The sequence below is a fragment of the Schistocerca americana genome, chromosome X (assembly GCF_021461395.2).
Source record: "Schistocerca americana isolate TAMUIC-IGC-003095 chromosome X, iqSchAmer2.1, whole genome shotgun sequence".
Classification (NCBI taxonomy): domain Eukaryota; kingdom Metazoa; phylum Arthropoda; class Insecta; order Orthoptera; family Acrididae; genus Schistocerca; species Schistocerca americana.
Genome location: NC_060130.1, coordinates 508,072,000 through 508,086,108, shown reverse-complemented (window position 1 = coordinate 508,086,108; position 14,109 = coordinate 508,072,000).

Genomic DNA, 14,109 nt, shown 5'->3' with positions numbered 1-14,109 from the left:
ATATCCTACACCACCCATAGACCAACAGGTTTCAGCAGGATTAGTTCGGGAGCAGTGTACCATAATTCTAGGTGACTTACTTTCACCAGCATGACAAGACAAACGAGAGACAGAACGCAATAAGTGTAGGACGTCCTCAGCCATTTGACGATGGTTATTACCGATTCTGGCATCTGAGGAAGTGGCCTCCTAGCCTGCGGGATGCCTACAGAGACGTCATGGAAGCATGTGTACTGGTCACCTGGCGAGTGGAACGCGACTGCAGTAAATAAATTACACACCATACAAAGGGGTTCTCATGACCACTTTCATTAATTCGCCTATTAATCTGATATCAATGACGTGCCTCTAGGCTGGTGGAAGCGAAAGCAAAAATACCATAGATATAATTCACGGGCTGGAGCGGTAATCAGGCATTTTTTCGTTGCGTTCAATCTCCCACCTACGTAGCGAGAGATAATCATCGGAATAAAATGAGTTTTATTGCGGTATTTATAAAGTGATATGTAGTATAAACCTGTTATTTACAACTTCTCTGTTCTCTTACCTTGAGAGATTTCATATGTGATGAGACATTTGTTTACTTCAAGAGTTCGAATGGGAGGAGGCATCCCATGACAGAGGTAGAGTATGCTCTTAGCGCTTGTCACGAGCCGAAAATGAGTTTAAGATTCTAGTCCTGTGGTGCAGGATGTGGCAGATATTAAGCTAATAGAAACAGATTTTCCGACCTGATGAGACAATACTTAGAGGAAATATAGCGTATGCCATAGTGTCGTACACGATTTTCACAACAAGTAACGATACTTTAGCGATGTGAGAACAAGTGCATGGTCATTTCTTCTGTCTTCGAAAATAGCAGATACAAACAGGAGAAAAGTATATTTCGTGTGAGAAATTCGAGGTATATTGACAAAATAACATCCCCGTTTCGAAATTTTTAAACTGAGGAGCCTATGTCAGGGGTTGGAATTGCAGTTAGTCCAAGTTGCACCTCATGTGCCATAGTCAGTGGCGGGAGTGTTTACAAGGGTGTCAGGCGACCGAAGTCTTGGCTTATGTCCGTCGTGAGTGACTGTTTCTTGGCTGGCCAGCTCTTCAGGTACACAATACATTCAGTACATGGCGTCAGACTACATAGGGGTGAGTGGTCAGTGTACCTTTCGTCTTGAGATGCCATGTTCAGGTAAGATAATTAGCACCACATCCGTAAAAAGTATGGTACGAAACATGTCCCATGTTTCTGTTGGGTAGAATGCAACTTGTGACTCGTAAACAGGTGTAAGTGTGTTTTATTCCCAAATCTGACAGCTTAGCGCAGACTGAAGCTCTCTCAGAAGTGGTGGAGGAGAGGGAAGTGGGGAGGGCCAATAGTGCCCTCTGGTGGTGGTGGTGGTGTTGTGAAAGAACGTCAAGGTGAAATCACAAAATTTGATATTCCTACCGATAAATTTGAATTGCCCGCCATCATTTTAATTTTCTGCCATTTTCATAGGGGAGGGGAGGGGATTTCACAGGGGAGTGGTGGGGGAAGGGACACTTCATGGGGGGTGGGGGTAATTAATTTGACAATTTGACATCCAAAGTGTGCCAGCAGTTTTCCCTGCTACTCATGAAATGTATTCGCAGCTGTGAATATGCATCACCTGCAGCTGTATAAAGTAATGACAACACTGAAAATTCGTTGCAGACTGGGACTCGAACCCAGATTTCTGGCTTTACACAAGCAGTCACCTTATTTATTTTTTTTTTTTTTTAATGTTGGAAGATATGACAAACTGTTTCATTCAGTTCATAACATTAGTGGACTGCATCCCTGTTTGTTTTCATGTTCCTCGCTGATATGGCAGTATCTGATGTACCAGCCGGACATGTTTTCGCATTTTGGTTTTGTTTCCTGGTTCTTTTCCAGTTCATAAGTAGGAGAGATATCAAAACTCTTTGTAAAGGAAATAAATCAATGGAAATAAAATACTTTCCTTTTATAAGTTTACAACGATATCATCAACTGGGTGCTCTTCACTAAAGAAAGGTGCGTTTCACGAATAAAAAGAGAAAATAAGAGAAAATCTCCACTGATGGGAAACTAGAAGGGTGATCTTCAAAATGGTTCAAATGGCTCTGAGCACTGTGGAACTTAACTGCTGTGATCATGAGTCCCCTAGAACTTAGAACTACTTAAATCTAACTAACCTAAGGACATCACACACATCCATGCCCGAGGCAGGATTCGAACCTGCGACCGTAGCGGCCACGCGGTTCCAGACTGTAGTGCCTAGAACCGCACGGCCACTCCAGCCGGCAAGGGTGATCCTCAACGGCGCTTCTGCCTCCAGGCGCAACATCACATAGAATTGAAAGAGATAACCATTTTTCATGGTTAATGTATACCTCTTCACTGTGTTTAACCTCAGCTTCTCATGTCCAGGACGTGACACCTGTGTGGGGACTCTCATAACACATTCCCAGGAAAACAGAAAAATAATGTTGATATTTCGGGATACTCGCAATCACAGTATGTCATTCATTTAGGTGGTTCCAGAAGTCCAGCACATTCTTCTGGTCGTTGCGAAGCAGGTAATGCACCACTTGGCCTCATATCCATGTCGTCTTGGCTCATGGTAGTATGCTCCGTCCAGAAAAAGAACATTCATAGGGTCAATGGGTTGTTGTCCTACACAGAGAAGAAATGAAATTATCTTTGTCACTAGATGTCAAACTTCCACAGGCAGACCCCACGTTAGACGATGGGCATCATCATCGCTAACCTGACATGCTTGACATAATGGGGAGTTCACAACATTGATGGTGCTGAGGCAGGATCCAGTTACTTGTTTACAGTTAACTATCAGGTAACATCTCATTCATGTCTTTGTGCCAAGGGTCATATGGTGAATTGTCCGCCTTATCACTAGCCAGCTGATTATGGGGTGTTGTGCTTTCACAGGTTTGTTGATGCGCCTGCTCATGAGTATTCGGTAGACGTTGTGCGCTGTCGGCAGTTTGTTGGCTGGGAGATCTGTAATAATGTAGCCATATTCAAGGAAATAAGCTCTGATATGACTAAATTCTTGGAATATATTCTTCACTATAACCAGTGAAATTCGAGAAGCTTGTGCCAGTTCATCTATCAAGAGTCCCGACGCATGAAATCCAAATTTGTGGTAAGGTCTTATGGGACGAAACTGGTGAGGTCATCAGTCCCTAAGCTTACGCACTACTTAATCTAACTTAAACTAACTTACGCTAAGGAGGACTCGAACCTCCGACAGGGGGAACCGTGCGGACCGTGACAAGGCGCCTCTGACTACGCGGCTACCCCGTGTGGCAGTCCGGACTGACTGGGCTGTTGCCTATCCCATATTTTCATCATCTACCTGAGATGAAAGGTTATAGGCGCTTCAGTCCGGAACCACGCTGCTGCTACGGTCGCAGGTTCGAATCCTGCCTTGGACATGGATGTGTGTGATGTCCTTAGGTTAGTTAGGTTTAAGTAGTTCTAAGTTCTAGGGGACTGATGACCTCAGATGTTAAGTCCCATAGTGCTCAGAGAAATTTAAACCATTTGATGTCAGGGTACTATTAGGGCTCAAATATGCCAGAGTAAAAGTTATAGAACCAAGGTGGATAGAAACAGTGACTGCCGTAGCTTCGATATGGTCGAATGGTTGGAGAGCCTCGTGATTGTGGATGAGTGACTAATACAGAAACAGTGCCATGTCCCCACCTTGGCGATGGAGTTGGTCAGTGCGATAGCAAATCCTGTTGCAGAGGAAGATGTACAGGATATGCAAGGGCAGCCAGGAAGGACCGTGGGAGGGGGGGGGGGTTCGTTGAGGTGGCAGTAGGTGGCACTGTCGTGACCAGGGGCGTTTGGAGAGGAGGACGAGTGTGATTTTGTGTGCGGTGATGGAAGTGTTTATGTCTAAGGGTGGTAACTGATCCAACTACTGGAAACAAGGGGCGAGTGGTGGGACAGAGGTATCAGTGCGTTCATGGACAGTGGGGACGAGAGAGTAATAAAATGGGGATCAACAGGAGTGGAGAACAACTCGGATAGGTGGGAAGCTAAATGGTTATCCTTACTGAGGTTGTCCAGGAAGAGGCAGTTTTCATGGAGAAGAGAGTAACGTGGGGTTGGATGACTACTAGTAGCCGGCTGGGGTGGCCGAGTGGTTCTAGGCGCTACAGTCTGGAACCGCGACCGCTACGGTCGCAGGTTCGAATCCTGCCTCGGGCATGGATGTGTGTGATGTCCTTAGGTTAGTTAGGTTTAAGTAGTTTTAAGTTCTAGGGGACTCATGACCTTAGAAGTTAAGTCCCATAGTGGTCAGAGCCATTTGAACCATTGTTTTTTTTAGCTGCTAGTAAGGTGGTGGAAGGCTGGTCAGTACTTGGAGGAGTTGACAGGGAGGATGGTGTTGAGGTGTATACATGTCCGGCGCCAGTACTGGCGTTTCTTTGATGTAAGGAGTTTCTGGATGTGTCGCTGCAATTGCTGGTGGTGGAGGAGAGTACCCCAGTCATGGGTGCGGAGGAAGGCACTGGCGTCAGTCAGGTTTGAGCCCTGACAGTGTTTACTTGCGAGTACATGCACGTTGTTCATTATGGTCATGAGTGTTCCTCAGCGTTGTGTAGTCATAGTGTCTGAGTCGTCGTTGATTTGTCGTTCGCCTTGTAAGGCAGCATTCTTATTTCCTACTCGTCCTATTGTACCGGGTATTTATAGGCGACAGGCGTTCGTGCCTATAGCCTTCCCACACCCTGACTACGTCAGCTGGGCCAGGGCTAAGCAAGAATAGGACCAAGGACAGGAATCCTCAGCTGGGAGTCTCTTCGACCCCCCGTTCGCGCGGCAGTGTGTACCGGCTGCTCATTGGCTACGCTGATATTGACACCAAAAAAATGGTTCAAATGGCTCTGAGCACTATGGGACTCAACTCCTGAGGTTATTAGTCCCCTAGAACTTAGAACTAGTTAAACCTAACTAACCTAAGGACATCACAAACATCTATGCCCGAGGCAGGATTCGAACCTGCTACCGTAGCGGACTTGCGGTTCCAGACTGCAGCGCCTTTAACCGCACGGCCACTTCGGCCGGCAATATTGACACCACCCAATGGGCTAAGGACCAAGCGCATCGTGCCTCTCGCCACAAGTCACCAATAACCACTGAGAGTGGTACCGATTCACGTGAACCTTGTACATAGCCTTGTGAAGTCCAGGGCTATGGACTAGTACACTCATCAGGCTTCTGGCGACAGAAGAACAAAAATCGTCATCAAAGACCTTCCTTGCGAAGTTACAGAAACAGATGTCAGGGATGAATTACTCTGTCTCAAGTTCCTGGACCCTTTGGTCCACCAATACAACAAGAGGGACCCGACACCTGGAAATTAATGCTTATGCCCACCCATGTTGTCTCGCTTATTAGGAGAGGGGACGTCGATCACATTTACAAAATCACGTATTTCCAGTGCACCACTGTGTGCATTAAATCATATAAAGGCTGCAATGGCCCCTCCATCTGCCATAGGTGTCAACGTTTGCGGTACACCAGCAATTACTGTTCACTGTCTTTTTGGTGTGTCTAGTGTGCTGGCTCGCATTAGTCAGAGGGCTGCAAACTCCTGGCCTCAGAAAAACCCATGTGTGCCCGTTGTTTGGGCATCTCTCACGATCCTCACCATGTGGCTTCTTGGAAGGGTTGTCCTATATACCAGAAGGCTATGAAGTTCTCCAGAAGGAAACCAAGGACGAATCAGCCACCCCCATTGCCACGGGACCGCACCCATTTCCCCGTCTTACAGGGTCAATCCGATGACAGGTCCCACCACTGATGCTCTGGTGCCTGACCTATCTGCGACACAGGAGCCCCCTCCAGCTCCATCCCCTATGACCACATTCGCTGATGCTCAGTCTCCTCCTGCATATCCATCTTCTGTGACGCATACCTACACCCACAAAGCTGAAAGACTGTCTGCAGCCTCCTCCCACCCTCCTGCTTAAGTGCCACAACCCTCCATTGTGGCTCCCTCTCCACCTGCCACCACGCCCACCCCTGCCCATTGCAGGGCAAGCAGTGCACCCGGGATGTACCTCCAGTGGTGGAGACAGATGCTTCTTCCCGGGATGACATGCGAGAGATCCTCCAGGTCATCTCTCTGTTCACGCGGCCCCACATCAGGGCTGTCATTCGTGAAACAGATCGAAAGATCCGTCGGATGGAGGATGGGCTCACTAAGATCATCACCGTTGTGATGCTGGAACAGGAAAGGGAGGTAATGACAGTGGCACGTAAAGTGCCCTCCGCCACACACCGTTGGATGGCTTGCGGAGTATCGATGTAGATGTAGATGTAGATGTAGATGTTGAAGGGCTTAGTCAGATTTTGTTATAATGGCGAATCGCCCGCCATACAACCATCAGCCCTCTTGGGATCTAGTTGCCTGAATTTTTAATGCTAATGGCCTTACAGGTATGAAGACTGAACCAAACACCTTCCTATTTTACTTGTCTCAGAAACCCAACTGAACCGTCCTACGATTTTCGTCTCTGCTACATGGTTTGCTATTGCACTGACCACCTCCATCGTCCAGGTGGGGGCACAGCAGGGTTTCTGCATAAGGCACTCACCCATAATCACGATGTTCTCCAACCAATCGGCCATATTGACGCTATGGCAGTCACTGTTTCCACCCACCTTGGTGCTATAACTTTTACTGCGGCATATTTGAGCCCTACCTGTAGCTTGACATCATTTGACAAACTCATTGTTAGGCAGATCTCAACGCCAAGCATCCAGCTTGGCATTCACGCGTTGCTAATCCCAAGGGAAGACTCTTCCTTGCCCTAGAAGATACTCTGGTGTTGTCGGTCTATAGCCCTCACACTCCCACCCACATACCAGTCCGCTCTGACTGCCAGCCAGATGTTCTTGATGTGTATATTTTCAAGAACATTTCAGTGCAGTTTTCGTTGGAAACACGCCACAAACTGGCCTCTGACCATGACCCCATACTTTTGCACTGTACTGACGTCACTCTGTCTTTAGACGTCCATTCTACCTTGACCATCATGGACTGTGATAAATTTTCCTGGATCCTTAATAAAAGCACTTGGCAACATCTCGACCTGGCAATGTCTGCTAAATTTGGTTAGTGCTGTTGATTACCTAACCACAAAAACTCAAAAGGCGATGAAGGCTTTTACTTCCATTGTCCCAAGGGCTTTAACCCCAATCGATGACTTGCCTCTCCTCTTGCACAAACTTAAAATCCAGAAGAACCACTGCTGCAGGTGGTGGAAGCAGTTTCATGATCCTTGGGGTAACCATTGCATTAAGTGTCTTCAACGTGAATTCTGCCACCGGCTCACGAACTGAAAATGGAACAATGGGAAGACAAGATGTCTGCCTTCCTCCTCCAACATAAATCCGAATGGCTTTTCCAAGCCCTATGGCACTCCACAGTGGAGACCAACCATCCCATCAGTGCAGTGGATGGGTTAACTTACGACACCCCCCATGTGGTAGAAACTCTGGCCGATGTGTTTGAGGCCCAGAACCAGTTGCTCATCTAGGACCTCACGCCTGATGAACTCCAAGGTGAACGTGATATTCCAGCAGCCGTTGCTGCCTACAGACCACCTCTGACTGCCCCTCATCCCCGGCGGAAATCCAATGGATCCTCCTGCAGAAGCATGGGCAGTTGGCTGCAGGTTTGGATTGCATCTTAAGCGACCACCTCTGCCAGCTCCCACGCAAGCCGCTGGTCTTACTAGCATCCTGAACTGCTGTCTCACAACTGGCCTTCTTCACTCATAGTGGAAGCAGGCCAAAATGATTGCCATCCCCAAACCCTTGGAGGATCCTACAGTCCCTATTAATAACAGGCCCATTAGCCTTCTGAATACCATGGTCAAGGTTCTAGGATCATTGATCCTGCACTGGGTTTCCCAGCCTCTAGCAGTGGCTGGGACAATCCGTCAAGAACAGCTTGGATTCACTTCCCTCCTGTCAGCCGAACTCCAAGTCCTTAGGATCATGGAACACGTCAGCAAGGGCTTTAACTCCACCATGTCGAAGCCAGCGATTTTCCTGGACCCTCAAAATGCATGTGACAAGATCTAGCAGAACGATCTTGTGTACAAAATGCTGACACAGACGACCATCCCCGACATCTATGTGAAGATCGTGGATAATTTCCTCCACGATAGGACTTTCTTGGTTACTCAGCAATGTAACTGCTCCAGCTTATATCACATGTCGATGAGTACCGCTCATGGCCGTGTGTTGTCTCCCATCCTTTCTAACATTCATGTTAACGTTATGCCAGTCCTCCCACACTGCCACCTGGCGCAATACACTGATGATATGGATCTCTATACCACCAGCCGCAACACAGACCAGCTCATTGCTCTTCTCCTGAGGCAGGTGGACACGACAGTGACCTGGTGTCATTCTAGCAAGTTTGCCCTCAATGCAGCCAAAACTACTGCAGTCTGCTTCACTAAACATTGCCCCATCCTCCGCCACAACATCACTATTGCAGGTGTCCCCAGGTTCCATGGTCCCCTGATACCAAATACACAGATGTCTGGTTGGGTAAAAAACTGCTCTTCCATCGCTATGCAGAATATGTAACCCACAAATGATTCAAGCTGATAAAAGTGCTGTATGCACTGTTTCCAGTGTTCACCAGCAGTGAACTGAACCTTGACACCAAGCTCTGGCTGTACCAGATGGTTGCCCACCCTTCCCTCGCCTATGGCTCTACTGCATTGGCTGCAATTAGTGCCTCCCAGATGCAGACTCTTCAGTGCCTCCAGAATAAAGTGCTTTTGTGGAGCCTGCATGCCCCCTCCCCTCATGAGGGTAGTTACCCTCCATGAGGAAACAGATATGGCCACTCTCAAGACGTTCATGCGAGAGAAGGCAAGATGTCTCTATGTTAAAGTAGAAGCCCTATGTGACACAGTCGCCGGTTTACAAAACATTGGCAGCATGACACCCTGGCACTGGCACTAACACCCTGTTCCTCTCATCGTCCTTGAGGACTCCAATTTCAACCACGGTTAACGATAGCCTTCTTATGGCCACTCATGCAGCGTAGTATTGACTTGATGGGTTTCGACCTTCGTAACCCACCCACATTGATACCTGATGATGTTCTTCATTATGTTACCGCTTGCCTGCAGCCTGAACTTCAACTGTGGGAGGTTGGTATGGGACTTCAAGTCCCACCGCCACACATTCAATGTGGACTCCAGTGACGTCTTTGTAATGGCATCACTGCCGAATGGAACAGTTGCACCATCCACCAACACAGTCAGACTGTGAGCAACCAGTGAACTTGTATTTCAACCTTCCACTAAAAGAAAAAAAAAGGATGCACTGGGTTCCCACCCCCTCCAGCCCCCCCCCCCCCCCCCCCACTGCACCTTCCTCTCCCCTCCTTCTCCCTCCTCTCTGGCCTCCTGTCCCTCGGCAGATCCCTACCAGTGGCTTTTATTCCTCATGTGTGCTCTGTCACTTACAGTGGTTTTTTAAGTATGTCTTGCTCTGTGTGTTTTTATATTGTGACCGATTTTTAACTTGGGTGCGTGACTCCAGTGAATTTTAAGTGCCCCACAAATCGCCAACTGTGTTATTTTAACTTTATGTCGACTCTTTTACCTGTCCCACAGTGAACGTCCCCATGTTAGTGTATATTTTAACTTCCATTATCTCCAATTACTGTGTTTTTATATCCCCTATTTTCGCTCTTTTTATGTATAAGTTTCCTCTGTTATTATTTGTATGTCACTCAGCTGAAGAGCGGAGGATTACACCATTGCCAGTCCGCCCATGCCCAGGGATATGAAAATACAATAAAGGGAAAAAAACAGGTGCACTGGGAAAGTAGGTCACTGTTCTAGTATTATTACCCATCCTTAACGTCCTCCCAGCAGCTGTTCACTGTACTTCAGTGATAGTGAGCCGACCTTTTATTATTACCCATTCTCCCCATATAATGCTATTCGCTAGACTGGCTGAAGTAACTGTCTAGTGCTACACTAATGGCTAAAATATCCATTCCATATCTAGCAGTTATTGACGAAATTGGATGTAGCTACTGTATAGTGCTTGATCAATGGCAACTACCCCTTCCCAATTCAAATTGTTTAAATAATCAAATAATGACTTACATCTGTTCTGTCCAGCAGTTCAGCACAGACTGAAGGCCCCTCACAACTGGATCTGGACGGGGGGAGAGGGAAGCAGGGAGGGCCAATAGCGCCCTCTCGTGGTGGTGTTGTTAACTAGGTCTGTTGGTCTCTGATCCCCAAGGTGAACACACAAAATTTGATATTCCCGCCAATAAATTTGAATTTACCGCCAGTTTTTAATTTACCGCAAAAATTTCACTTGGTAGCCCTTGCCAGGCGGGAGGGGAGGGCATTTCTCAGTGCAGCGGTTGGGATGCGGTATGTGACAGTGACGAAAACCCATGATGTCATCAGCTGGTGGGGTAATTAATTTATCAATTAAATTAATTAGTTAATTTTATATCAATTTGATATCAAAAGTGCACCAGAACAAAGTTTGTCCTTCTACTTTCATGGCTGACATAAGCTGTTCTTTGTGTGACAGAAACGAGTAACATGAACAATTTTTAAAAACTACTTGCAGTGCATCTTAGCAGCTACAATTTTGACACTGCATTTCTTTTGTTGTACTCTACCTACATATAAACTTCAGGTTCAGTTTTAACATTTCAGATTGGTCCATTCCTTTGTCAGCTGAGCCTGTGATCTGCCCAGAGAGGTTTGTAACTACCACTGTGCTTGTGGTCTTTGTTCATGCTATTACTATTGTATAGTAGTAATCATTCACTACAGTACAGTTCATTTCTGGTGTGGAGGAGGAGGAGGAGGAGGAGGAGATTAGTGTTTAACGTCCGATCGACAACGAGGTCATTAGAGACGGAGCACAAGCTCGGGTTAGGGAAGGATGGGGAAGGAAATCGGCCGTGTCCTTTCAAAGGAACCATCCCGGCATTTGCCTGAGGTGATAAAGGGAAATCACGGAAAACCTAAATCAGGATGGCCAGACGCGGGATTGAACCGTCTTCCTTCCGAATGGGAGTCCAGTGTGCTAACCACTGCGCCACCTCGCTCGGTGGTGTGTTGCTGTTGACCATGGTGAATTACACGTTTGCGGAATACGCAACATGATGTTATTGTACAGCAAAGCTCAGTGCAATGAGAGGGCTGCCTGTCAGTTGTATGCAGAGCGTCTTCCACACTGCCAGACACCTTCGCACTCTCTCTTTGCTACAGCGACCAGCGGTCCTTTGAGACAAATACATTCCCCACCAGTAAGGCCGACTGTGGTGTTCCATGGCCGCTATGCACAGCCGAGTTTGAGGAAAGTGTATTCCATGCAGTGGAAGAGCACCCTATGGCGAGTATCAAAAACATACAGGAAGACTGAATGTTGATCACCAAACTGTCTGGCGTGTTCTCATTGAGCAACATCTATACCCGTACCACACCCAGAAGGTAAAGGCAATGCAGCCACAGGATTTTGTGTCACGAGCCCATTTCTGTAATTGGTTCTTGCACTGTTGTGTGGATGAGCCCAGCTTCTCATGGGGGATCCTTTGAACGGATGGAGCCAAGTGTCTCAACTGAAAACGACGAAATCCAATATGGCAATTCCCCAATTCTGTTTGTGACATAGAATGTGGTCTTGCATCTCATAGGGCATATTCCTCGAATCAAATATCTGACTTGTCTTATTAAGTCTTTCACGCTACAGAATGCTGTGGAACGTGAAAATCCACCCTGTGAAGTCACAAAACTCGAAGAGCTCCTCGTCCACGAATGCTTTATCGTCCCATGCGAGGATGCCTTTGGGGAGTTCTATGCCTCAGGCTGTTGTGGGACAGTAGCCGTCTAGCTTCAAGCGTCTGACAGATTAGGTTTCTCATTATCTCTCTGATACACTCTCGTGGGTTAGACAAATCTGTAACCATTCATGTTGCCTTTCCTTGTATGCGTTCAATAACTGCTGTGAGCCCTATTTCTCATGGGTACCACCCACTTCACCAATATTCTTCAATGCGTTGTATGAGTGTTTTGTGAGCAATCTCCTAAGGGATTTTCTCTCTGCCTCGTGATGACTGGGTGTTGTGTGCTGTCCTTAGGTTAGTTAGGTTTAAGTAGTTCTAAGTTCTAGGGGACTGATAACCATAGATGTTCAGTCCCATAGTGCTCGGAGCCATTTGAACCAATCTCCTAAGTGTAGTGATTGCACTTTTTCCGGTACCCTACTAATGAACTGAAACCAGTTTGCTTTACCTACAACTGAGCCTAAGTTACTCTCATTACTTATTATGAAACCTGTCAGTGGCTCGGTAAAAGTGTTGAACATACAGCCACAAAAATCTTTGATCAATTGTCCAGTAGCATTAAACATTTTACAGGCACCGACAAATCGTCTATACCGAAAGGGAACGTCTATTAGGTCCAATTAACTGCTAAAATGTGTTGGGTGGGCAGATAACGAGTTGATGTGGCGACGTTGAGTTCGAATACGCGCAACTGATCTACTAGAAGCAAGAGGGTTATGAGTGTCCAAATCATTTAATAATCACACCGCAGAAGTGTAATGTGGTATGAAAAGTGCAAAGGTTTCACTTTTGACAGAATGGCCGAAACGGCCACGTTTAGCGCACGAAGCAAACCCTTCGCACCCCACCGAGATTAGGAATCGCGCGGCGTAATGATATCTCAGCTCTGCTCTGCACTCGAACGATCTATGCTCGCGGATCACGTGCGAATCAGCGTCCACTAATATCGAAGTATGAACGACTGCCACACAGCTAGGTTAGGTCTCGTTCTGTGTGCTCCTCAAACTTCTGAAGCACGATTCTTGCCTTTGGACAAGGTCAGTTATCCTGCTGGAAGATGACGTCGCTGCTGGGGAACACATCAAGCTTGAAAGAATTCAGGTGATCCGCAATAACGTTCTCATGATGCTTAACTGATGTGATACCTTCGATTACTAAGACGCGTCCCGTTAAAGCGAGTTGAATAATCTACATAGCGCAATACTGCACTCACCAACCTGCGTAGTGCACATTTAAAACAGCGGTTCGCCTGGATGACGGCATATCTGGACACGACCATAGACGTGATGTAACAGGAAACGTGATTCATTCGGGCAGACTATGCATTTCCGCTGACCCACGCTCTAATCTGCATGACCCTGAGCCCGTTGCAATCAAAATTTTCGATGTCGTTGGATCTACACTAGAACACGTACAGGTCGCCTACTGCGCAGCCCCGTGTTCAGCTATGTGCGCTGAACGACCTCCGAAACATTTGTGCCTACATCAGCATTGTACTCTGTTGTCAGTTCTGCCACAGATCGCCGCTTCTAGCCCCCTTCACGGATCTGTTAACGTCCTCATTATGTTATGAAGCGTCATTGTCTAGCATTTTGTCGCCCACTCGTGGTTTTACCATGTTTCAACTACTTTCCATAGAAGTTAACGACAGCTGCCCGCGAACAACCGACCAGCGTCCCGTTTCCGAGATGCTGTTCCTCAGGCGCCAGACGTAACAATCTGACCGTTATCATATTCGCTTATATCAGCGGATTGCCCAATTTCTGGCTCCAGTCGTCGGTAAAATAATCCCCATTCGTCTCTTCTCCGCTTGTGTACTTTCCTTACAGCGTCAAGTGCCCACAACGCAACCATACTTCATTCAGTCACAGTGGGAAGCGGTCATAATGTTTTGGCACATCAATGTATGTTTTAATTGCCTGAACGTAGACCTAGTCTGATTAACCTCGGTTAATAGTCAGTGTCTTGTACGCCTGAGCGACGCAAGTCGGCCCCACAGCCCGAAGGAATTAGCCCACGGTAACAGTCATGCCATTGTTGTCTACTTCTTACACTATTCTCATTGCCTGGTTGAAATCGGTTGTTTTACTTTCAGACCGAGTATGATGTCAATCCATCACAGCTGCCGTGGTTAATGTATTTCGCTTTTAGGAAAGTGCTTCTAACTTTAGATGCCAATTTGGTTTTTATTCAAAAAGGGAAATTTTAAAAC